Source organism: Ammospiza caudacuta, chromosome 15 (genome assembly GCF_027887145.1).
Source record: "Ammospiza caudacuta isolate bAmmCau1 chromosome 15, bAmmCau1.pri, whole genome shotgun sequence".
NCBI classification, from domain to species: Eukaryota; Metazoa; Chordata; class Aves; order Passeriformes; family Passerellidae; genus Ammospiza; species Ammospiza caudacuta.
In genome coordinates this window covers 4029083-4051842 of record NC_080607.1, presented here as the reverse complement: position 1 = coordinate 4051842, position 22760 = coordinate 4029083, and positions in this window count along the sequence as shown.

The window sequence follows — 22760 nt, the reverse complement described above, 5'->3', positions numbered from 1 at the left end:
CAGTCGAGCTGTCCCCTGGGCCCACTGTGGCGGCAACAGTACGGAAGAAAAGGGTGTCGGCAGAGTAATGAATCATGATTTTAAAGGGTTAAAATTTTAGCTGACGGTTAGAACCAATTCATTTTGAAGTTAGATACACCAACAATAGGTTAATGATTATTAGATGCTTAAGGTAAAGCTAATTGTTATGTTATGAGCTCATTTGTAGAAAGAAGTGGAGCAATTGAACCATTATAGGAACGTATTGAAACCAGTAGAACAATGTCCAGCGCCAGGACTCTATGTTAATCCATCACGAAGCAGAGGGCCCTGGATCATGCCAGAGGGTTACAGAGACCTGACAAAGACCTTCCTGACTTCATCTCTGGGACCACTGACCCAATTCAAGAGAAGAATTGTGCACGCATGAAAGACTAATAACCTCATTTTAATACAAAACAGAGATGGGAAGTGCTGGAGTTATGCATATGTATTATTTTGGGAAATAAATAGAAGGCCAAGTACCTTGTATCACTGGCCAGGGCCTATGTACAAATCATGAACAGGATGGAACTGCTAGGAACACGTCTTGAGCTGTATTATTTTCCAGCATCTGTCTCATTACATGATTATGACAATGGGAAGATGCCATCAGCTCCCATCCCAGGCAGCAGACCAAGAATTTAATGTTACAACTTACTTTCTAAGTTTTTGACCAATCACACAAAGTAAAAGTATACTGACAGTAGTTCCATCCAACCACTGTAAGCAGAAACGTCACTTAAAACAATGCTTACTTATTTCAAATACAATACCCGCTAGTAAGCTTTAAAACACCATAGACAGAGCTCCATTATTAAGCTTGGAACTTCCTAACATCTGCCTAGATATACTTTTCTGCAGCTTAGGGAGTTATTCTAGACAAACGTTAATAAGAAACAAATGTTCTATTTGTCCTCACTTTTCTATATCTTAGATAATTTTTCTGCTGACCAATCTTATGGTTACTGCTTAGCTGGAATCACAGTTCTGCTGTCACTGAGGCCTGCCTTTTGTGGCTTTTCCAAAACTCTCTGATTTTATGGATACCCACACCTACCGCCCCACTGTCTGCAAGTGTGACTGGCAACAAAGGAAAGCCATTTTCCATGAGAAAAAGAAGTCCTTTCCCCAGGGTCTGGGTATCAAACAAAAGGTGGCGTCTGGGGCTTTACGGACTTGCAGGATCCTAGTTGCTGGCAGCTTTAGTTTTGGAGAAACCCAACAAAGTTTTCTAATTTTAAGCTTGGCACTGCCCTGTCGGCCCAGGCGAGCGGCTGCAAAATGGAGGGATTTTTCTGTGGGACAAAGAAGTCCTTTCCTCAGGGTCTGGGTATCAGTTGAAAGGTGACTTTTAGGACTCTAAAAGCTTGCAGGGTCCTATTTGCTGGCAGCTTTAGTTTTGGAGAAATCCAACAAGGCTTGTCCATTTCCAATCTGGCGCCGCCCTGTTGAGCAGGGCAATTGGCTGCAAACACAGGCCATTTTCCATGGGAAAAAGAAGTCCTTTTGTGGGAGGAGAGGACAGGGAAGGTGGGGTGGGAGCGCCCTGGGACGACTCTAACATCAATCACCTCTAACCCACTCCTTCCCTTCTGGAAAATTCCCCATTCCCCACTCCCCTCTTTGGACCTTGCCCCAGGACCACTCTCTTCCCCCATTCCTATAGGTGTACCCCCGATCACCCTGCCTTGTCCCCTCTGAATCCTTTCCCCACTGGTTAAATGGTACCCCGACCCCGCCTACCCTCTCCCCTTTATAAACCCTGGTCCCACCCCGGTTTGGGGCTCGAGCTCATCCCAACACCGGCTCCCCCCTTGGAGAAGGCTCGGCATTGTATTTAGCAAGCAGAGCAGAAAATGCAGCTTTATCTTTTGCGCTAGAGTTTTCAGTCATTTTGTGAAGGGACCAAAACCACAACAGGGAGGTGCAAACTTAAGTTAGACAATCTCACAGCCTTTGCTGTGTTCCCCTTTGCTTCCCTGGCTGGGTGAAGAGACAAAATCTGCCTGGGAGGCTCTGCTTACTTCCTTCAAGTTGTTCCTTCCTTCCTTCCCAGACAGTCCAAATTCACACATAAACAAAAACAAGTTCCCCTTTTGCACTAAGAGATCTTTTGGGAAATTCTAAAGACAGAACCCTCAATAGAATATGGGGGTGTATTTCACCTGGGCGCGCGCAGTTTGTGGGAAATTCAAAGAGCTTTCCTTGCTTTCCAGTTCTGTTCAACCCTTTCGGGATGAGGGACAAGGTGTGGCTGAAGCAAATCGTCTTTCCCCTGTTACAGACTACAAACAGCCCTGTAGACCCCTCTGTCTATCAGAATTCTGCCCATGACGCTGATTTAATGTCACAATCTGCTCATACCAATGGGGGTGGTGATGGTTTGTTAACTGATCTCAGAGTGCAACAGACAACATGGAAAGGGGATTGCAGTACCAATCAAAACAAATGCACCTTTATAGAATGACCACAGCAAATGCGTGAAAGGAATTAAGGAGAGGAAAAGAATAGAAAAGAGAGGGAAAAAGAGAGAGGGAGTTGTCCTAGGTTGACTATATGATGCTTTTATCCCCAATCGTCTTGTTCTGTTTATGCTGAATAATAAGTTTTGCACCTTTAAGGCTTGTTACAGAGAGTGAAGGGGGGGAGACAAGAAGCGTGCAGTTTGTTTTCAGACACTGCACTCACTCCTCCACATTTCTGCTGCTGGACTGTGTTGTCTGTGGATGAACAGACAGCGGGACAGAGCTCTCCTTTGCTTTTAGTTAGTTTTAGCTTGCTGAGGCAAAGAAGTTCCCTGGACTGTGTTTTTTTTTCTTTTTTCCCTTTTCTTTGGACCTCTTGAAACCTGCTCTGGACTGAACACCCAGAAGAGCACCGGCAGCTGCACCTGTGGCCCACCGGGCCAGGCCTGGCCCATGACATTTCCAGTGCTGGAGGGACTGATAAGAGACTGAGTGAGCTGAACTGAAACCCGGGGAGGGGACTTTCTCATTTTGTTATCTCTTTTGGAGCAACAAGGTAGTTTATTGTTTCATATTGTTTGGGTTTTATTGTTTAATAAACAGGTTTTTTCCACGTCTTTCCAAGGAGCTATTTTCTCCTGGACCGGTTCGGGGAGGGGCCAAATGAATCTGCTTTCCTAGAGGAACGCCTTTGTGGGTTTTCTCCAAAATTTGCCCTGAACCAGGACAGGAGTATAGCGACCAAACTTGGAGAGACTAAGTCCTCATAGTCCAGCCGGTAGAGTTTGCCTACTCATGTCGGGAAAATATCAAAGTCCTGGTTAACTCAAGATTCTATTATAGTAGATTTCTGAGGGGGGAAACAGATCTTGAAATGGCTGAGGGGGAACAGATACAATCAAGAAGAAGAAGTCTATTGAAATTGCTGAGGGGGACAAAGGTATTGAAGACAGGTACAGACAGTCCATGTTCTCAGCAGGATATGTCAATATCAGCAGTGAGTGGGACCCATTGTTTCAGGACTGCTTTCTATGGGAAACCAGTCTAGGTCCAGTGAACACATCTGTAGCCAACAATTAGCAGGCATCCTGCTTCAGTCAGGCCAGCACCCCTGGATCAGAATTACGGGGGTCTCAGTTTCAGTCCTTGATAGAGGGGCTTCAATTTCCGTCCCTCACGGTGGTTGTGGAGCAGATGAAGGACTTTCCATGGGGGGGCTACCAAAATTGCCTCAGCAAGTTCATCTGGCCGAGAGGTGGGAAAATTCCTGGCCTATTGTCGAGAAGCAGGTGCAAGCATATGGGCTGCGTTGCCCCTTGGCAGACCATGCTAGAAGCAGTCACTGTAGACACAGCTGTGAACAATCACTTGGCAGGCCAGAATTCTGCTCAGGGGTCTCAGGATTTTTGGCGTTCATCCACCACCAGCAGGCCAGAACTCCCATCAGGGTCTTTAGGGTCCCAGTGTCTTTCCTGGGAATGGTCGTGAGGCAAATGAGGGGAACTTCAGACCGTCTTTCACACATATCAGAAAATCTATTTACTAAAATGGCCAAAAAGAATGCATAACATTTAGAATTGAGGGGAAAAAAAAACCCAACAAACTCAAAAGGTTAGAGCAATATCATTCTAGAGAATGGCATGTATTTATGAAAAATACGAAAAACTTCTACTTTCAAACACACCTACAAATCACCATTTTGCATTTGTTTTTTTTTTGTTTGTTTTAAAGCTCTGGCACTTACCTGATTCCTTGTTGAGCTAGTTCAGCTCATTAATCTGGTAAGAAAGCAGCTAAAAATAAACAGAAAAACCTATGAGGAACAGGATGCCACTTCAGCCATGTTGTAGGGAAGCATTAGGTCAGCCTTCTGTGTTGTAGAAGTATGTCTGTCATATATGAAAATCAACGCATAGCACTATCTTAATTTGGACTTTCTCATTGCTACTGGGTTCCTGAATGATCCAGATGGTTTCAAACCAAACAACAGCCAGCCCTCTAAGATACTCCCCAAACTATTCTAATGGAATAACTTGATCAGGTGAAGAGCTTGCTATGCAAAAGCTGAATATGATGTCAAGAATGCTTTGTTGTGGATTACCATTGTTTGGGATCATTTATCCCTTACCCTCCCATGTAGTATAGGAAAAAATTAAGTAGCCACATGTGGGATCTCAGCACCTCAGGATGGAGGTGCAGAGTGGCTGAGAACACCCTTGGGGGGCTCGGGAGTCCTGGAATGTTGCCAGAAGTGTCTGGTGGCTGGACTTTGATCCGACACAGGAGACGACGCCTGTATGAGGACTGGAAAGGTTTCACTGGGTGAATGGTGAAGGGATAAGTTAGTTAAAGTGTAAAACACAGGGTTTAGGATTTTGGTACAGGGGGGTCTAAAGAAGTAAGATGGAGGAATTGGGGCGTGTCCTGTTCTTCTTCTTCTTCTTCTTGGCCTCCATCTTCTGTGGTGATGGTGGCACTTTGGGATTGGTTATTACTAAAAGTGCACCGGTTAATAAGGGTAGAGGGTATTGGGGAAAAATGATAAATATTGTACACGTAACTTCGGGTATAAAGATAAGTGACCACCCCGGGGGCTCGCAGTGTGCCCATGGCTGACTTACTGTGCAGACCTCTGTCGGGCTGAAAGAAAATCTTTTAGATAAACAATTAATAAACACCAAGACCGAGACAAGATCAGAAGTCTCTCCTCATCCTTTGAAGCGTCGGGCTCTTCAAGGCCATCCCTGGGCCTTTCCAGGCCACCTAAACAGCACCAGAAAACTAACAGCCACAAGGCTTTTACAGCTGTTCTTGTATTTTGGGATAGTAAGGACTTAGGGTAGTAAACGAAACTGTGGTGTGTTTTACTATTGACTTTATCACTGTTTCACTTTGAATTAACTGCTTTGCATTTTAGCTTACCCATCAGTATAATGAGAAGAATAATATCTTCCTTCCTGCCCAAAAGATGTTGAATTATGCCAGTGAATTATGCCAGTCACGGACTTAAAAACGAAAACCATTGTGATTGACAGGAAGTATTGGCATGCTACAAGGTAACTGTAGTGAGCTGTGTTTCCTCCTCAGCTTCACTGTGATAGTAGAATTTTAATTAGCAGTTCCAAACTTTGTCTTAGCATAGTCTGGTGACATATCTCAGTAGAGCAGTGTCCTAGGGTGACTTTATGATGCTTGTATCCCCAGTCATCTGTTCTGTTAATGCTGGATATTATATTCTCTGTCTTCAAGACTGGTTCTGAGAGCGAAGGTGGGGAGAAAAAGAAGCACAGAGTTTGTTATCAGAGGCTGCACTCACTCTTCTAAAAGCAACACTGCTCCACATTCTGTGCTGCACTGTGTTGTCTGGGCACTGACAGAGCAGAACAGAGTGTTTCTTTGCTTTTCAGTTGGTTTAGCTGGTTGAGGCAGAGTTTTCCCTGGACTGTCTTTTTTTCTTACCCTTTTCTTGGAACTGTTCAGACCTGCTCTGGACTGGGGCCTGGGGAGCACTGAGAGCTTGCACTTTATGGCCTATGGGGGCCTACTGTGGGCAGCAGCCTTTCCCAGTGCCAAAGGGATTGATAACAGAGTGAGCATCCACAGGAGAGACTTTTGGAATTTGTCTTCTCTTCAGAGAGGCGATTGAGTTTTGTCGTCTGGTATTGTTCATTTTTTGTGCTGGGGAGTGCTTTGCCTGTTAAATAAACAGGTTTTTTCCACTTCTCTCAGAGGAAATTTTTCGCAAACCAGTTGAGGGGAGGGGCCGTGTGGGTGGGCTTTCTGGGGGGGTGGGCCCCTGAGACATAAACTTTAAGGAATTTAGGGATTTTAGAGGAGCTGAGGTTTTTGTTAGAGATAAGCCTTATTAGAGTTTATCTAAATGAATTGGTAGGCCTTGATGAAGTTAAGAGTTAGTAGTTAGCTAATAACTGATTGCTTGTCAACATAATGTTTGGTTAGCTGGGTTTATAATGAAGAATATAGAAACTGATAAATAGCTTTTAGGAACATAAGACAATTGTAGGCCTCCTCTGTTCTGAAACCAATTGAAGATGGGGAATGGGAGTTCTACCAATGGGTTCATTTGTCATATTTGCATTGAAAATGTAGAAAGTTCAGAACGAGGAAGACTTCATTTATTTCCTCATTTTCGGACACCTCCCCATGAAAGGGACCACCGACTTATTTTGAGGAACAAACTACTCATGCTTAATAGCTTTTGAACTAATTACCATACAAAGTGGGGAATGGGATGTACCAAAATTACGAATATGTATTTGTATTTTGGGTATTCAATACTTGTATAGCTAAAAGGACTCTGTAATCACCTGTAAATCACAGTGTGTATTTGGGAGCTATCCCACACACTGCCTGGTGTTGCAATAAACATACACTTTCTAACTTTAAACTGTTAGAGAGTCTTTGTCCGTCACAGTTGGATATCAGTACTAGATCAATATTTTTAATAAATCACCTCTTCTTGAGGTTTGCTGCCAAGTTTGCCCTAAACCAGGACAAGCAGTATATGCGACTTAGAGAATGATGGAATCACTTTGGTTGGAAAAGACCTTTAAGAACATTGAGTCTAAATGTAATTAGCAAATACAACCATCAAGATATGTTTTGCTGTCTGAAGAGAACATGGTTTATCTGGTAAGCTTTGCAAGTATTTGTGTCATCACAAGCATGCATGTCCAATGCATTAGATAGGTATATAATAAGAAACCTGTGCAAATCAACAGAATGATTCTCAGGGTAGGATATTGGCATGTTTCATCCTTGTTCCCAACTTCATCCAAATAATTATTTTTATAAAGTATTGTTACTCTTTTGACGGTTCTTATTGCATTACCGACATTTTTGGCATAGGAATGCCGAATGAGTTAATTCACCTAGTTTTTCAAATAAAGACCAAGATTTAGTGTTGCTTAAGCTGGAGGCAGAAATATTTAAATCCTCCAGCCTCCTTCTTAGTACCTAATTTCTATTACAAAATCAGTGCACAATCTTGTCCCTTAAAGTCCAGGTAGCTCAGTTTATACCGACAGGGTGACATTAGTAGGGCTTACGGGATGCTGCACACAGAAGCCCTCAGGCTGCACCTCTAGCAGACAGTAATTCCATGCAGTTGGACCATCCCAGTGCTGACTTTGGATCACCAGAAGAGTAGAACTAGAGAGATTCGATAGAGAGCTCTCTGGAGTAAGTGGCCTGAAGAAGACAGCAGAAATCCCATCTGTGTGTTTGTACAAATAATTTGAATGCCATTTACAGAAAAAGATCTTCAAATCGATCTAGCTTTTTCTGCAGATTATTTGTCAACTCCATGCATTACATGGACAGTTTCACTGAGCATCTGAAATACAGCTGTGTTTAAGTGGATTGATTCAGGGTTGGGAAGCAGTGAAATAAAGCTTTTCAGGAATAGCTGACATCCAAGTCCCACAGAAATTTATCTATTTTTAATGTCCAGATGCTTTTTAAAATAATGGCTGACCATTTAGCTATGTAATAGTTTTAATCAGAAATATGAAGAAAATTTTAAACTCACATCTTTTATAGTTTGAATATTTTTCTCCCTTTCTTTCCTGGTTTCCAATTCAGTTATGCAAATCATATGATTAGGTAATGAGAACTCATGCTGTATAAAAATATTTCATGCTATACTTCCAAGTCAAGGCCATGTTTTTCCTGGAACTGTTAAAAAAAAAAAATTCTACCTGGATTCTCTCTAGCCCACACTCATCATTATATGAACATCATTTAAATATTATATTTTGACTTTATATGGTGCAATTATATCCAGAAATTCAAAGCTCTATTGTTAGGTTGTTTATATGGTTTTCTGGCACTTCTAACTTCCCACAAACACTCTTTGCAGCTCTATATTTTTGCAGCAAGGCGTCACAGGGGTCTGTGAGAAGTTTTAATGTGAAGAAGAACTAACATGCAAAATACATGTGACATACTCAACATATTTCCCTTCAGAAAGTTACAGTTTGCTTAGATGGAATGAAATATGAAATAAATAAGCTTAACACAACATTTATAAATCTTGGAAATCTATTACCTGAACTTTGAGTCAGTTTGCAGGACAGGACTCTGTAGAAATGCAATTGGGAAGTCCAAGGAATAGAGCGGGTGTATTGGGCAGGGGTACAGAAGATTGCTCTAAAGGGTGATGTAAGCAAGATTGTATCCTATAAAGATAGCAGCTGCTTCTGCTGGTGCCAACATAGAGAATCTGTGCCACCAGCCTAGTTTTCTGGGAACATTTGACCTGTACACTCTTCAGGGCTTGCAGATGTGAATTAATCTGTCCTTTGATATTTTTTTTCTTTTGAATGTCTATGACCTGATTTGCTATTGTGTACTGTACCATATCGTTTTATAAACAGACATGTTTCAACTGTTTGAAAGCCATAGTTGAAAGTGAGGTTGCAATTATGAGTTGGCTGTCAAAAGAATTAATTTTCTGCTTTAAGCAAAATATCAATAGAAACATTCAATCCACTCCTATGATACAGATTCATTTTGAATTTACAGGGTCATTTGCATTAGTGATTGTACTGCATGTGCAATAAATATAACTTGCTTGGTTTCTAATGATGATAGTAGTCCTCTTTGTATTACTCTAAGGACTGAATCCACCATCATTATTTTCCTGTTCTTCTTTTACTGTAAAGGAAAAATAGTTTTGCATTAACCAAGGAGTAAAATGCATGCATTTAGCATCATTCTTGCAGGTTGTCCTCAATTCTGAAAATACCTCTCAGAAGCTGCATCAAATGGGAAAGCTAGACAGATGGCTGAATGCAGAACCTGCCATTTAGGATCAGGTACAAAATAACACCCAAGAAATTCTTCATGGATGCTTCATCAGTACAAAGACTCCATTATTTAAAGGTGAAAAATAGTGAATGTGAAACTTGGTTGATGAATAAAAAACTATGCTGATCAAGAGACTACAGTGCTAAGTGTGCTACAAGGCTTTTTTTTGTAATTAACATCATTCCCAGCATGAAAAAATACTATTTTTAATTGTAGATTGTTTAGGAGTGCACAACAGTTAGGAAAAAAGTGCTCTTCTTTTTCTATTAATAAGAACTGTGTATCATTCTGAGAGATACTGTAAACAGGTTTTTGAAAACAATCTTATTTTGAAGGTTCATTCTATTCATAAATATACTTCACATGAAAAAATTTGATCTGCTCTTCGTCCTGAAGACTCTTAAAGGAAAATGTCTTTGTTGCATTCTCTTCTCACTAGTTCAGGAGCTCAGTCGTACCTGCATTCTAATGCTTTTTTATGTCCCTGATGGCACAGCTTAGGCATCCTTGTCTCCATTACCATCATGATTTCCATATCAAGTGATGAGAATTTTTCTTCAGGATTGGTGAAGTTAAGTGTCATAACATTTATGTCAAGTCAATTTGAAGGTTTTTTTTCCAAAGGAATCTCTTCCTTCCTAATGAAAACTATTTGCAATAGCAAACCTACTCAGTTTTTCAGGAAGTGAAATAATATGTCTCCACTGTAAGATGTCCTCTGTTTTGTTTTTTTTTCACCAGAAGAAAACTGCTGTTTTCTTCTTCTTCTATCACTTTAGACTTACTTTATTCAAAATCTTCTTAAACCTTTAGATTTCTATTTATAGCTAATTACTTTCACAGTGTGCTATAGTGTATGTATTTGAAAAGGCCATTTGTAGATATTCAAATGGCTTACTTCTATTCTATTAAGAAATGGCTGTACTTCTATTAAGGAAACATAAAGGTGCAGTAATATTTTATCCTCTACAAAATTTAAAACCCCCCAACTATTAAAAATGATACCAGCAAATGATGTCTGTAGGAGGCTTTTTCCAGAACAATGTGCAGTTCTTCCCAATTTTATTTTTCCCTCTGATTACTTTGTATGCAAATATTTTTACACAGTCTTCTAATAGTGGCATGTTACTACTGGGATAGAGTATTGCCCTGCCAGCATTGGAATTGACTCAATTGTAGTTGTGTTCAAATTTGTTGATGAGACAAGGTTTATTTGCTGAACACACTTTAGCAAGCAAGAGAGATTCTTAGTCTTTAGATGCTATGAGTCCCAGAAGAAGATGAATAAGGTGATGACATGCCTTGTGTTCTGAAGAGAGATCAAAACTTATTTCTGGGGTCGCCCTCTTCTTGGTACATAAAGAGCACAGAGGGCTTTGAAGCAGCACTTTCACCCTCTTTGCATTCACTAGTAAATCGGAGACAGAGCTTGCCCCAAGGTTTGTGCAAAAATACTCTTTTGTTGCAACTCTTAACCAGACAATATCTGTGGGAAAATTTGCAGTGGCAGAAAGCATGCCCTTCCTGGGAAATCTACTGAAACGGTTCCGAAGTTATTTCCATTCACTGTTGCTAACCTCTGCTGTCTAGCTGTCAGATATGTTTGGGACCATGTTGAAAGAATTCGAAACAATGTACTGATGCTGCACTATTGAGTCAACATAGGTCTTTTCCATAGGTGTAAGGGAAAATTATTTCTACTGGTAAAAATGATAGAAAACAATACCAGCATGGCAGGAAAAAAAATTATAATAGATTGAAGATGCCCAAAATTCTTATTTTGAAGTTACACAGAGTCAATATTTTCTAAAGAAGGTTGTGAAACTTATTAAGAAGTAGGAGTGCATTCCACGTGACTGGTGCACAAGTTCATGTTTCCATCTTACAAAAAACATATTATTAAAAGAAAAATGTTCTACTTTGTAAAAAAGTAACCCATTTTATCCAAGGTAGGATTAGATCAATTATTCCTACAAGAGAGCAGTAGTACTACGAAAAACCTTTTGGCATCTATTGAACTACTGAAAACCTGAGAAAGCAGAAGAGTGTCTTTCCCTGCTGCAAGCTGTACTTCCTATTTGCTAGTGCTGCTTCAACATTGTCTAAAGAAAACTTGTCAAAATAAGACTATTGGAAACAAGCAACTGTAACTATCCATTCCGTTCCACCTAATTTAACCTAGCAGGTATGAGTCACACACTCTAGGTGAATATTCTAATGCATAGATGGAGTATACCATCACTAATAAATGGGGACTCTGGACAAAAGAGCAAATGCAGATGAATTTCAGGGAAGGAAATTATTGGAGAGCTAACTGCAGTCCCTCAACTTCATAAGAAATGGTGTCCAGTAATCCCAACCAGAAAGAAATAGAACTCCATTTTCAAATGGGTTGCATCTATGGTCCTCTCTTCTTCCTAGATGAAGAAACTGTGTTTTGAATCAATCTTCAAAATGGTGTGGCTAAAGACCTTAGATGCCTCCATTTTTTTTTTTTTTTTCCCAGAAGCAACTGTCTCAAAACCCCTTTAAAGCTGACTTTTTCCCTTAAGATGCCATCATTTAAAAGAGCACCTTGTCATTTAACAGGGTATCGCAAATATCATTTACGAATTTAGACTAAAAGTAACACTTTTCCTAGTAGTCTTTCATTTTTTGCAGCTCAGTGCTAACACAGGCAGCAAAGAAGAGAGGGGACCGCAGCTCTTTCTAGAGCATCTTGAACAAATGCCCTTGCTTATGTTCTAATCATTCACTTCAGCAAAATACCTAATGATGAAGAAAAGGTTGTGAAAGCATTACTAGTAGTGTTGCACGGCAATAGATGGGTGTAATTTCTCAAGCAGAATTTGTATCACATAGATTATAAAAATGCAAACAGCAAATGAAGGGGTTTTCTTCAGCTCTTAGACTGATGTTATGTGTGGGTAATTTAAAGAAAAGATAACAAGAAGGATATTTTTTAACATGTGAATTTAATTACACCCCTACCATGGACATATGAATCTTATGAATAGACAGTGTCTGGTTTAGAAAGAAATAAAAAATGATTACAGTTTAAAGAAACATAGGATCATATACCCTTTTGCTGATGGAACGTAGTCTATTCATTGGTTGAAATGAAGCAGGTAGACAGGACATATGAAATTTTTTTTTTGTGGATCAAACATTTATTTTCGAAAGTGATGCTGACAGTGAAGTCACCAACTTAGATATTGCACAGTAGACAAGGTTGCATAACTTGCTCCATCAAGTTATCTCTTGGAATGATCATCCAAGGGGATTTTCCCTGCATCTGTGAAAGTGTGCCTACCTTTTTCACAATATTTTTGCAGCAGCATTGTTAGGCCTGATCAGCTGGTATGGAGGGTGAATTAGCAGCAGCAGCAGCAAGGTGACTGGCCAGGAGAATTTGCTTCAATGGATTTTGATCTCCTGGATATTTTGAAGATCTGCTTCAAGCCCTGTTTGTCAAACACCACCTTTAAAGGGTGCTAAACAATTGTTCAGGCTATGGATCACATGAAGAAATACTTTCTGGTATCCGCACTGGGCCATATGCTCTTTATTCTCTCCCTCAACTTCTCCATCACCTCTCATCTGTTTCACATGAGCTATCTTCAAGGTCCACAGGCTACTTTTCACAGAATCTTCAGGCCTGATGCAGTAAGAATGATGAATAAAACAGAGCTGGGATCAATTTTCCAGTTTGGATAAAACGCATTCTACACACAAATCCAATGAGAAGGTGTTCCCCCTATGCCCAGAAAAACTTTCACTACTACTAGTGCTCAACGCCAACCGCAACTTAGTCTGAAAGAAAAGCTTTTCCTCTGAGAGCATCTGAGAGGTTTGCATGAAGCACTGATATCTGACATATGCAATTTTGAATAGGAGAGGAAAAAGAAAATGGCAAGAAGTTTTTAATTTTACTGGTTTCAATTTTAATTTCCGTGCACTTTTTCACAACTTGTCAGCTCAAATGCCCATCAACATCTTTTAGTCATCTGTAAGTCAGTATTCATATAAAATGTGCTTCAAATCTAAAGAATTTCAAATTTGCGCTCCAAGTTTCTATGCCTAGATTTATGATTTCCTACACATATTAGATGAAAGGAAGGCCTTTTTTACTGTGGGAGTGCTGGAACACTGGAACAGGTTGCCCAGAGAAGTTGTGGGTGTCCCATCCCTGAAAGTATTCAAGGCCAGGTGGATGGGGCTTGGAGCAGCAACAAAGGAGAAGCTTGATGGTAGAGAAACAAAGTTGGACTATAGAAGAAACTGAGATTGAAGTATAGGAGCAAGTTTTCTCTCAGCTCTTGGGCTAAATTCAAAGTTGTACAAAATGACATTTATCTATGATTTTCACTACTGTAACAGAAAGGTTCATGAAAACTGTACAGAAGATAGCAAACTTTAAAAGAGGTAAGAATTACAGCATAAAATCCATGGGATGGGGTACAGCATGAGACACTCTCTAAGAGAAAATCTCTGTGTTTCAGCACTTCATCATGTTAAGATTTCATGAAGTGCCGAAGAAGGTGGCAAAATATCATTCGGGACATTATTTACTGGAATTCAGCCTGGCCATTAGTAGGAATTGGTTTGAACATCGTGTAGATATACCACACACACTTTCCCTTCACTGAAAAATTACCGTTTACAATGAATAAGCAATTGAGAATCAAAATTGATTGAAAGCATCTTAACCATGTCAAGTATTTCATTGTAGATGATCTGTGATCCAAATACTTCTTCCACCTTAGAGAGGGACAAAACAATTCTTCCATGTCATGATGGTTTAAAATTGTATCAACTAATGTTTTCTGCTGAAAAGATATCATCTATTTTTTTATTTTTCAAATAAAATATTCCTAGACGTACAACAGGTGCGAACTAAGTAATTTTAAAGAAGCAAATGACATGAAAATATTCTGTAAATAGAATGAAATGAAAAGCTGTGTTTTAAATAGGAGGTAGATATTCAACAGAATTTTTGTACCAGGCATTTGAATTACTGCACCAGCTCTTTTGCCCATCAAGAGAGGCATTGAGCATTTCAGTCTTTTCCAAGGTGTTCATGATCTGCTATGCTGATCTCTGTGTGTGCCTAGGTGTGTGTGGAAGGGGGGGCATGTGAAGGGGAGTGTGTATGTTTGCTTAACACTTGTTGTGGCAGATTCATGCCTCAGCTCCACATTTTGTTTTAGAAAGGTCACACAGAGTGGATATGAAGTTTACTATCAACAAGAGATCAATTCCCAAATCATCCATTTGACTCTACCTTATAAATCATGTGCTTTGTTGCATATTTTATCAAATCTACTTTCAAGCCACATGGAGGAATGAGAATGTGGAGAATGACAATGTGGGAATCTCTCTAATGTCTTGCAACTTTTATGCAAGTAGGTTTTCAAGAAAATCATCATTTCTCTTTTAAATATGTCTGGAACAGGCATGATGGTGGTGTCAAGCTGTTGGAGTTTTTGTTGCTGGAAGAAGTTGTACAAAAGGATTGGTTTTTACATTGACCAGTTACTGAATCAAGCGCAGGAATACATTGGAAATTCAACTGGGGCTTCCTTTTCCCAGCAGACTACTTCTAGAACGAGCTTACTGAAGCTGACTCTTTTGCTCTCTTTTTGTTTCTTTCCTATTTTCTTGGCTTCTTTGCCACTATCTAGAAAAATTTGGAACTTTTTTTCTAACTAAAATTGTTTCAGTAGTCTGATAATGATAATACATTTTTACAAGGAATTTTCAATATCTTTCTTCGAGTTAAGAAAGTCAAGGACTTAGGTCTTTTTCTTCCCTTATCAATACTGCAATGAAATTGATAAATAAAGACCAACTCTTTATTTTTATTTTTAACCCAAGTAGATAATTCCCATACATTATTACATTTTGTGGACCAATAGTTGCCATGCTGATGGAAGTTGTCACTTCTTAACAATAGACATTCTGTGACTATGTTGACAGCACTTTGGGTGAAGATCCTAACTGGTCTTAGATACACATAGGGAGAAATTTGCTCAGCCAGCATGAGTATTAAGCATGCGTATCAGAAGATCTTTCTAGAGCTGGGAATTTTCCCATGAAAGGGATTCAGTTAGGGAAGAGACATTGTCCTGGTTAAGGGCAAATTTGTTAAAGAATCTGCAAAGGAGGGCCCCTCCAGAAAGCAAAACCCACACGGCCCCTCCCCCCAACCGGTTCGGGAAAAAATTCCTTGGAGAGAGGTGGAAAGAACCTGTTTATTTGACAGCACAGCACCCCGCAGCACACAAAATGAACAATACCAGATGACACCGCTCTGAGAAAGATGACAAAATCAGAAAGTCTCTTTCGGGGGTGGTTGCTCTGTTCTCAGTCCCTCCGGCACTGGGGCAGCTGCTGCAGGCCAAAACGTTGCAAACTCTCGGTGATCCCAGGTCCCAGTCCGGAGCAGGTTCGAGATGGTCACAGAAACAGGAGAGGAGAAACAGTCCAGGAAGGAATGTGGACTGTTTAGCTAGAGCTAGCTAATAAGCAGAGGCCAAAGCAGAGCAGAAGCGAGAGCAGAAAAGAGAGCAAGCAAAGCAGCACGCTGAAAGCAAGAAGTGAAAACAGCCCTATGTACTGCCCGTCTCTGTGTCCCTGATAAGAGAAACCCAAACAAAACTTCCACTCTTCAAAGCCAGTCTTAAAGGTACAGAACAGATGAATGGGGATACAAGCATCATAACGCCACCCCAGGACATTCCACCCCTTATCCCCATATCATCAACATACTACAACACATCATGCATTATTCATACAAAATTTCCATCTGTTCTCCCAAAATTTACAAGCAATACCCATCATGCCTTCATCACATCCCCACACTGGACCACTGAATCCAGGCCCTATACTACAGAGCTGCAGGATTCCCCCTTTTCACTTTAGTCACTTAAAGCTCCATCTATCACTTGCTCAGACCTTTGACACTTACACATTTCCTTCTCCATCTTCTACTTGCCCAGACCTTCAACACTTACACATTTCCTTCCATCTCATGTCTGTATGGTTTAATGTACAGACAATGGCTGTAACATCCAATGAACAGTGAAATTGCATATCATTCTTACCCCACAATCAGATCTCCCTGAGGTACACATCGTGCTGTTCCATCTCTTTGCATTATCCACCACGTGCAACCTGGTGCCTGAGCAAAGACAGCCCCACGAATGGGTTTGTCTGTACTCAAGGCAGAATTGATCCACACAGTCTTCCCTAACAAACCTCTGATATGTACCACTGGGACTTTGCCTCCTTCTGTTACATTCAGGGACTCAGACTGGGCAGGACCTGCTCGGTTGGTGGAACGTCGGGTGTTAACTAACCAGGTGGCCTTTGCTAAATGCTGCTCCCAATTTTTGAAAGATCCCCCACCCAAAGCTTTCAACTGGGTTTTTAGTAGTCCATTGTACCTCTCCACTTTTCCTGCAGCTGGTGCATGGTAGGGGATATGGTACACCCACTCAATGCCATGTTCCCTAGCCCAGGTGTTGATAAGGCTGTTCTTGAAATGAGTCCTGTTGTCTGACTCAATCCTCTCAGGGGTACCATGTCTCCACAGAACTTGCTTTTCAAGGCCCAGGATGGTGTTCCGGGCTGTAGCATGAGACGCAGGGTAGGTTTCCAACCATCCAGTGGTGGCTTCCACCATGGTCAGCACGTAGCGCTTGCCCTGGCATGTCTGGGGCAGCGTGATGTAGTCAATCTGCCAGGCCTCCCCATACTTGTACTTGGACCACCGCCCACCGTACCACAGGGGCTTCACTCGCTTGGCCTGCTTGATGGCAGCACACGTCTCACAGTCATGGATAACCTGAGAAATACTGTCCATGGTTAGATCCACCCCTTGGTCTCGTGCCCACTTATAGGTGGCATCTCTGCCCTGGTGGCCTGAGGCATCATGGGCCCATCTAGATAGGAATAACTCTCCCTTATGTTCCAAATCTAGGTCTATTTTGGACACCCCTATCTTTGCAGCTTGGTCTACCTGCTCATTGTTTTGGTGCTCCTCATTGGCCCTACTCTTGGGTACATGGGCATCTACATGGCAGACTTTCACAGGTAGCCTCCCTACCCTGGTAGCAATGTCTTTCCACTCATCAGCAGCCCAAATTGGTTTCCCTCTACGTTGCCAGTTAGCCTTTTTCCACCTCTCCAGCCATCCCCACAGAGCATTGGCTACCATCCATGAATCAGTGTAGAGGTAGAGCTTTGGCCACTTCTCTCTCTCAGCAATGTCTAGGGCCAGTTGAACAGCTTTGAGTTCAGCAAGTTGGCTTGATCCACCTTCTCCTTCGGTAGCTTGTGCAACCTGTCGTGTGGGGCTCCATATGGCTGCTTTCCACTTCCGGTTCATCCCTACAATGCGACAGGAACCGTCAGTGAAAAGAGCGTAGCGTGTTTCCTCTGGTGGCAGTTGGTTATATGGAGGAGCCTCTTCAGCACGTGTCACTGGTTCTTGTTCCTCTTCATCTGTGACTCCAAAATTCTCACCTTCGGGCCAATTTCTAATGACCTCAAAAATCCCAGGGCAATTCAGTTTACCTATACGGGCACCCTGAATGATGAGAGCAATCCACTTACTCCATGTAGCACTGGTGGCATAGTGAGTGGAAGGAACCTTCCCTTTGAACATCCACCCCAGCACCGGTAGTCGGGGTGCCAGGATGAGTTGTGCTTCAGTGCCTATTACCTCCGAGGCAGCCTGGACTCCTTCATAGGCAGCCAAGATTTCCTTCTCTGTTGGAGTGTAGTTGGCTTCAGACCCTCTGTAGCTTCGACTCCAAAATCCCAGTGGTCGACCCTGAGTCTCCTCAGGCACCTTCTGCCAAAGACTCCAGGACAAGCCATGGTTCCCGGCTGCAGAGTAGAGCATGTTCTTTACCTCTGGTCCTGTCCTGACTGGGCCAAGGGCTACTGCATGAGCAATCTCCTGCTTGATCTGGACAAAGGCTTGTTGCTGCTCAGGGCCCCACTGGAAATTGTTCTTCTTGCGGGTGACCAGGTAGAGAGGGCTCACGATCTGACTGTACTCAGGAATATGCATCCTCCAAAAACCTATTGCACCCAGGAAAGCTTGTGTCTCTTTCTTATTGGTGGGTGGAGACATTGCTGTGATCTTGTTGATGACATCTGTAGGAATCTGACGCCATCCATCTTGCCACTTCACTCCCAGGAATTGAATCTCACGAGCTGGTCCCTTTACTTTGCTCTATTTAATGGTGAAACCAGTTTCCAGGAGGATCTGGATGATTTCCTTCCCTTTCTCGAACACTTCCGCAGCTGTGTTCCCCCACACAATGATGTCATCAATATACGACAGATGTTCTGGAGCCTCTCCCCTTTCTAGTACAGTCTGGATCAGTCCATGGCAGATGGTGGGGCTGTGCTTCCACCCCTGGGGCAGTCGGTTCCAGGTGTACTGCACTCCCCTCCAGGTGAAGGCAAACTGAGGCCTGCATTCTGCTGCCAGAGGAATGGAGAAAAATGCATTGGCAATGTCTATAGTGGCATACCACTTTGCTGCCTTGGACTCAAGCTCATACTGGAGCTCTAACATATCTGGCACGGCAGCACTCAGTGGTGGAGTCATTTCATTCAATGCACAGTAGTCCACAGTCAATCTCCATTCTCCTTCTGATTTTCGCACCGGCCAAATGGGGCTGTTGAAGGGTAAGTGGGTCTTGCTGACCACCCCTTGGCTCTCCAGCTCTCGGATCATCTTATGGATGGGGATCACAGCATCTCGAGTGGTCCTATACTGTCGTTGATGCACTATGGAAGTGGCAATTGGCACTCGTTGCTCTTCTCCCATCAGGCATCCTACTGCAGATGGATTTTCAGACAACCCAGGCAAGGTGTTAAATTGCTGGATGCCCTCTGTCTCTACAGCAGCTATTCCAAATGCCCATCTGAGTCCTTTTGGGTCTTTGAAGTACCCACTTCGAAGGTAGTCTATGCCCAAAATACATGGGGCCTCTGGGCCAGTCACAATAGGATGCTTCTTCCACTCATTTCCCGTTAGGCTCATATCAGCTTCCACCAAAGTGAAATCCTGGGATCCCCCTATCACACCAGCAATAGAAACAGACTCTGTCCCCACATGTCTTGATGGGATTAATGTGCATTGCACACCAGTATCGACCAAAGCTTTGTACTCTTGTGGTTCCGATGTGCCAGGCCAACAAATCCACACAGACCAGAAAACACAATTTTCCCTGGCCTCTACCTGGCTAGAGGCAGGGCCCCTCTAAGCCTGGTTATCCTTCTTTCCCTGGGCGTATGTTTTGGATGTTCCTTCAAGGGGATCAGACATGTCATCATCATCATACCTGGCTGTTTGGCTACGGCCAACTGGAGCTGCTTTCCTCCTGGTGGCTTCCTTCAGTTCACACACTTGTCGTGCCAGAACAGCAGTAGGTTTCCTATCCCACCTTCTCATGTTTTCCCCACAATCACGCAGGTAAAACCACAGCTCAGCTCGTGGGGTGTACCTTCTCTCACCATCTGGGAAACGTCTGCCTTGGATACCAGAACCTCAGATCTGTACTGCTGAAATTTGGAGAAGGTCTTCTTTAATCTCCTCTCTAAGCTTCTGATGATTCTCCTCTATCTTATCCTCTAAGTTCTGCAGACATGTTTCTACCACTGTGATTCTGGCATGTGTTGGGCCATGTACAGCATCTGCATATGCTCGGAGCTTCCTTGCCATGTCAAGCACAGTCTCATCCCTCTCATCCCTCTTCATTATGGCTAAGGCAGAAGCATATTCATGTGGCCCAAGTCGTACGAGTTTTCGCCACATCACAGACGTGCATGGTACTAAGTCTGGGTTCCTAGTTGTTACATCATCTGAGAAGATAATCTCTGCCACTGCCATTTCTCTCAGTCGTTGGATCCCTTGCTCTATTGTCTTCCACTGAGTTTGCTGCATATAGAGACCGTCTGCACACAGGTATCTTTCTGCTACACTTCTTAGGACCCGTTCCCAGAGGCTGTGAGAGTTATCCCCCCTCATCATTCCTTGGTCTATGACAGGATCCTGTGACAGGGATCCCAAATGCCGGGCTTCAGTGCCGTCCAGAATTGTAGCCTCACCTGCAGCATCCCAGAGACAGGCCAGCCAACTAATTATGGATTCATCAGACCTTCAAGTGTAATACTTCCGTAGGCCACGAAGTTCCTTCAGGGAAAAGGACTCAATACTTGCATCTGATCTTGCACCTACTGCTTTGACTCCTGATTTTATGTCAGGAGGCATTGGGGTTCCTTCTCCTTCATCATCATCATCATCATCCACTGGTCGATTGGTCTTGTCCGTGCATTTCCCATTTCTAGTGCTGGTAGCAACAGCCATGGGTTTAGATGCTGGCTTAGGCTCACTATCTGGTTTGGCTGCTAGCTTTCAGCCTAGAGTGTTAGCTGCAGCCTAAGTCACCGGGACAGTTGCTGATTTAAACGAACACAGAGTAATAGCAACCAAAATGCAATCAAAACAGGGTTTTTCCATTCTCTCTCAAGCCTCACGTTTGGGCACCAATATTTTGTCCAGGTTTAGGGCAAATTTGTTAAAGAATCTGCAAAGGAGGGCCCCTCCAGAAAGCAAAACCCACACGGCCCCTCCCCCCAACCGGTTCGGGAAAAAATTCCTTGGAGAGAGGTGGAAAGAACCTGTTTATTTGACAGCACAGCACCCCGCAGCACACAAAATGAACAATACCAGATGACACCGCTCTGAGAAAGATGACAAAATCAGAAAGTCTCTTTCGGGGGTGGTTGCTCTGTTCTCAGTCCCTCTGGCACTGGGGCAGCTGCTGCAGGCCAAAACGTTGCAAACTCTCGGTGATCCCAGGTCCCAGTCCAGAGCAGGTTTGAGATGGTCACAGAAACAGGAGAGGAGAAACAGTTCAGGAAGGAATGTGGACTGTTTAGCTAGAGCTAGCTAAGAAGCAGAGGCCAAAGCAGAGCAGAAGCGAGAGTAGAAAAGAGAGCAAGCAAAGCAGCAAGCTGAAAGCAAGAAGTGAAAACAGCCCTATGTACTGCCCGTCTCTGTGTCCCTGATAAGAGAAACCCAAACAAAACTTCCACTCTTCAAAGCCAGTCTTAAAGGCACAGAACAGATGAATGGGGATACAAGCATCATAATGGCACCCCAGGATAGACACTTGTCCTAGAGTTTTACATTCGTCTTGAACACTGCTTAAGGAACTTAGATCCCATGTCCATTTGGATCTCTGTCTGCACAGAACTTTGTCATGCCAGTGCTTGAAATGCATCTCAAAGAGAATTCAATAGCACAGAATGAATGAGAGTGGAAGGGGTTGGTGGGGCTAACCAGGCCCAACCCCCCTGCCTAAACCAGGATACCTAGAGCCTCTTGCCCAGGATTCTATCTGGGTGTACTTTTAATGTCTTCAAAGATCCAGGCTCCACAATCTCTCTGGGCAGTCTGTGCTGTGGTTCAGTCACCCTCACAGTAAAAAATCATTCGGTGATGTTCAAAGGCAATCTCCTGTATTTCAGTGTGTGCCCACTGCCTCTTGTCTTTTCACTCAGCATCATTGAAAAGACACTGGTTCCCTCCCCTTTGCACTATTGCTTCCGGTATGTATGTGTGGGCAGACCTCCGTGCAACGTCCAGAACACGATGGGAGATGTTTTCTGTGCTGGCGCATGTTTTCCTTGCCAGACAGAGTGGAAAAGCTTTCTGCTAGGATGTAGACCACAAAAGACACTAAAGACGAAGGGACGAGGCTCTCCGGAGCTAAGCACCGCTCCCGGGCTTCTTTCGGCAGAAGCGGCGCTAAGAGAGCACTGTGAGCGGTACAATCGTCTTTGCGCGAAGAAGCCGCTTCTTCGGCTCCGGGAGCCGGAGAGAGCGGCAGCATCGGAAAGGTGAAGAAGGAAGCTGTACAACACTGGGATTGTGTGCGCAGCTTGCCAACTGATAGAAAACAGTACCTTACCACTTTCCTGACTTTTCCAATCACATGAACATTCGATTGGAAGCTGTTTTAGACAACTTTTCATTTCTTTATGCAAACACTTGGCAGACCTCCGTGCAACGTCCAGAACACGATGGGAGATGTTTTCAGCGCTGGCGCATGTTTTCCTTGCCAGACAGAGTGGAAAAGCTTTCTGCTAGGATGTAGACCACAAAAGACGCTGCAGACGAAGGTACGAGCCTCTCCGGAGCTAAGCACCGCTCCCGGGCTTCTTTCGGCAGAAGCGGCGCTAAGAGAGCACTGTGAGCGGTACAATCGCCTTTGCGCGAAGAAGCCGCTTCTTCGGCTCCGGGAGCCGGAGAGAGCGGCAGCATCGGAAAGGTGAAGAAGGAAGCTGTACAACACTGGGATTGTGTGCGCAGCTTGCCAACTGATAGAAAACAGTACCTTACCACTTTCCTGA